This window comes from Clupea harengus, chromosome 17 (assembly GCF_900700415.2).
Source record: "Clupea harengus chromosome 17, Ch_v2.0.2, whole genome shotgun sequence".
Lineage (NCBI taxonomy): Eukaryota > Metazoa > Chordata > Actinopteri > Clupeiformes > Clupeidae > Clupea > Clupea harengus.
The window spans coordinates 3800694-3805693 of NC_045168.1; positions in this window are offsets into that span (position 1 = coordinate 3800694).

A 5000-nucleotide genomic window follows, 5' to 3' on the forward strand; every position below is an offset into this window, starting at 1 on the left:
GGTCTGGTAAACCTCATAAGGAATCGAATCTTTGGTGCTGTGTCTCTATCCTGTTTTATTTAAGAACAGCGACAATGCATCTATACTGTTCCCACACTTAAAATACAGTCAGTTCAATTTAATTCAGTTTTATTTATAGACAATAAAATTGTCTCGCGGTGCTTTACAGAGCCCAGGGCCTGAGCCTCCCTGGAGGTGAATAACAGTGAATAATATTATATCATACCATACCTAGGGTGACAAACTGCTCACTACTGGATGAGCCCTACTATATATAATGTTTTGTTTATTTAAAATGTAGTATCTAAAAGATGATGGTATAGCATACTACAGAATAGTGGAGTACAGTAGCATGGTAGTAGTCATTAAGGGTTTAATATATTTTAAGCACAATACATATAATACCACCAGTTTTTTCATTTATGAAACATATTGTGTATATCAACACATGTACATGATGTGTTTTTTTCCAAGCTTCAGTTTCTCCTTGTGTTTCAAAGACAATGCTTGTCTGGTGGTTTCAAAGCTGAAAAGCATATTCCTTCTTGGCCATCATACCAGTACCATAATTAAAATCTGCTAGAAGGTTAAACACAATGAATAAAACTAAAGAACAAACGGGTTTCCATAGAAACATGTATAATTATGATAATTAGCCAGGCATGACCATCCACTTCCTTGAAAGTGTACAAATAGGCTTTGTAAGCCCTGACTGAGACCTAGGTATATTAGCTCTCTTTTTAAGGCAAACAGAAAACTTTTTCTCCTTTAATGGCTGTGATATTTATTTCAGCTGACATGATTCTCATGGTGTGGATTTTTTAAAAAGGGGGTTTGAAAAAAAGTATCTTCACTGGGATTAGCATTTGGCTAATTTTGTTCCCTCTAGTGATGAATATTTATGAGGCTTTGTCATTAAACTGTCGTAAACTGAAATATATATTTTTCCTTCTCCAGAAACAGACTGTGATGTTGACCTCTCCAAATCACTTGTGCTCCCAATCACAGATGATGCATAATTCAGGACGGAGGTTGATTGTCTTCCAAACATTAACCAGAGTCAAAAGAAGTACTCGCAATGATACCAACCATTTATACATATTTAGTCAGCAAGACAAAAAAAGATCTTTTTCTCTAAAATGACAAAAAAAAATTGTAAAAGCCTGGTGCAGTGTGAGTAACCACCACCAAAATATGGAACACTTTTAAATATGGGGAGCCATTTTGAAAACAAGCCCAGATCCAGTTTTAGATGAGTGTGTGGAGACCATACAGGAATCATACGCACAGTTAGTACATTCTGATAGAGTTACAACTGAAATCTGGAATCAAATTATTAGACTGTGAAATGTTTATGGCCTAATCCAAACACAAATGGAAACTAGGAACAGATGGCAGCCATCTTATTATTGAGATTTTCTAATGGGGCATTTTATTCGGCTGGAATCAAACAACAAGCCTCTGAATCGAGCAGGGCCTCTGTTTGCTTAGCTTGTCAAACATCATGAACACACACACACACACACACACATATATGCATATAAGCACATATGCAAAGCTACACATACAGACATACATGCAGACAGTCTCACAGATATGCACACAAAAACGTACAGATACAGACCGACATATGCAAACAAACACACACAAAGGCACATATGCACACCTATAGATACATATGATATATACATACAGAAACAAGTGCAATGATATGGACAGACATACATACACTCATACACACACTACACACATACAGACATACTCACATTCTGACACATATACACACTCACACTCACACACACACACACTCACACATTCACACTCACGCTGACACACACAAATACACACACACACATTCACACACCCTTCCCTGTTTTAAATTCAGGATGCACCTCAGCTCCGGTCTGTGTCCGTAGGAGATCGGCGGGGTCAAGAGAGCGGAGCGGGGAGAAGGGCGGGACATCACCTGTCAGTGTCCCCTGCCTCGCCGCGCGGGGTCAAGAATACTAAACGTCTAGACACGACGGAGACGCCGTCTCCCGTCCCCTCCCCATCTGACAGAGCCCCCCAACGCGCACACGCGCACACACACACACACACACCACAGCTCTCCATTCTCGGACAGGAGGAAGAAATGTGTCACTATATGACTGGGGAATGGTGTGTGTTTCGCCACCCCCCCCAGTGCAGTGGCCATTTTCAGACAGTGACAGACAGCATCATTGGTGCATTGCATCATTTCCCCTGGAAGAGCCTGGTAATGTTTTACAGGAGCCAGAGGCTGGGTATGGAGGCTGAGGGCGTACAAAAAGAACTCAGGGAATTCAACCAGTTTAGCGCCTATATGTAGACGATACACAGACCGTTTTCTGACAGAGTTGTTTTATTTGTATAATGCGAGGACGCACACCTTTTTTGATGTTGTAGTCTCTCATTTTTCCAGGTTAATTTCCACGATTATGCATTATGCGTGAGTATTGATGTTTTTGTCAATCCATGTCTATTGAGAATGGAGGGTATTTGGAATAATAACCACCTTGCTTCTGTAGATACAGAGTTAAATGCTTGTTTGATAATTGAGGACGTATTGATTTTGACTGCTGAATGACTGAAAAGATTATTAACAACTTTGAAAGGGACGGTAAAATAGAAAAATGGCCTTTTATTCAAAATGACATAGCAGGTGATTTTCACACTCGTGTGAGTCTGGTGGATTATTTCATGAGACAGAGAAAAAATGAATAAAACCCACGCATTTGTGGTGTCCTCAATGGCGTAATGTTCCACTCTGCCATCTTAAGGTAGACGTGAGTGCAGATATGGAGATATGTGTGTTTAATTGAAAGCCATTATCATAATGCATTCCATCTTGTGTATGATTCAGAATGAAATGGGGCTCGTTTGAATCGAGTACATTTCACAGGCCTCTGAGCTCATGGGAAATTGAGGCGGAAAACTCGGTGCGATCTCCAGCTCCAAATAACAGCCGTGCATCGCAGGTACTGCAAGCGGGCTCATCTCTCACGTCTGTTCATTGTTTGGGCCACAGTTAAAGAGCGTAAATGCCCCGTTGTGTGTCTGGTGGAGACTGTCATCATATCCAGGAAAAGGCCACACGGTTCGTGGAGTTGTGCCAAAATGAGCCAGAGAAAGGTATGTTTTAGAGAGAGCGCTGACGGTGAAATGGAATGGATGGAAAGTGTTCACTCAAGCCGAGACAGATTCTAAACACCATTTTGCCACCGCATGCACCAGCCTCATGTTTCGCCCTTTCTGCCCCCAGCTCCAGGAGTGACAAGAGAAGAAGGGTGGGGGTGGGGGGGGGGGGGGGGGTACAGAGAGAGAGAGAGAGGAAGAGAGGAAGAGAGGAAGAAAGAGCAGAGAGAGATATAGAGACAAAAGCAGTGAGAGAAAGGGAGTCACAAAGAGAAAAACTGGAAGAGAGAAAAACAGAAAAGAGAGAGTGAGAGTGATATTCAGATAAGGGGTGTCGTGAGGGGTGTTGTCTCCAAACCTCCAGGAGCTCCTCTCTCGGTATGCAGGCGGCAGCCTGACAGGGAGCTCTGGTGTGGGCGACGACACCCCACCTTCCCTTTCCTGTGTTTCCCATTGGCGCAAGTCTCCCACACTCATTTGTCACACACACATTTCCCCTCTCTCTTTTTTTTTTTGGGGGGGGGGGGGGGGGGGGGGGGGGGGGGGGGGGTGCTAAAGATCTGCACCCTTGATCTCAGTGTAATTGCCATCTCCTGGCTCCATCTCTCTCCCTCCCTCTCTACATTTCACTCCCTTTCTTTCTTTCTTTCTTTCTTTCTTTCTTTCTTTCTTTCTCTCTCTCTCTCTCTCTCTCTCTCTCTCTCTCTCTCCTCTCACACACACACTTTCCCAGCCTCTTTGAGCTCACTGTCATCATTTCCTCCCCCTCTCTCTGAAAGCTAGCGCACCCTTTCGAGAAGTGGAGCCCTCGACAGAATCCACAACCACACTTTTGCCTATTTATTTCAGCTGGAAAATATCAAGATGTTTGACCCTTGCCCCACACTTGATTTGCAGGTAGAGTAATCACACACACAGACACACACACACACACACACACAAACACACACCCACCCACATGCTGAACAACAGATGTGACTGACACCATTATGCATTTCAGATCTTTATGACACTAGTAAGATTGCAACAAGAGGTAGGTGAGGGGTTGGATTTCAACATCATTTCGTTTTATGACATAAATCAGGAGCTCAAAGGGAAGAGAGGATGGTGGTCAGTAATGTTAGCATGTTGTTGTGAGTGAAGTGCACAGCGTGCGGTGCTGAGTGGTCAAACGTCAAAAATGGAAATCAGTCTCCCGACAGAAGAGGGGCAGCCCTTATAACTCCTTATAACTCCTTATAACTCCTTATGCCTCCTGACACAACCTGCGTCCTGGTGAATCTCATGAGCCTCCAAGCACACCTGTGCACAAACATGCAGAACACAAGAAAGAAAAATGGAAGGGTGGGCAAGCGACCCACACAAACAATCCAGACTGGCACTAGGCAAGAGGAAATACGCTCTAAGTGAATAACTGGGCTGAGTGAGTGAGTTGGGTGAGTTCACCACACCCAGATATGAATGAGTGTCTATGGGAATGAGACACGCCCTGAAACATTACAAATTCCCAGTGCTGTACAGGGGCACTGGAACAGGCCAGGCAGTATACATTTTCTTTAGGTTTACACTGAAGAGGTTGAGATTTTTCAGCTCTTTCTGAGCCTTGCAGCTGCGTGTGATTGTGAAGGGCTAGGATCCATCAACCCTGTGACCCAACAGCCCTACGATCCAACAACCCTGTGACCCAACAGCCCTACGATCCAACAACCCTGTGACCCATCAGCCCTACGATCCAACAGCCCTACGATCCATCAGCCCTGTGCCCAACAACCCTACGATCCATCAGCCCTACGATCTAACAGCCCTACGATCCAACATCCCTGTGACCCAACTGCCCTACGATC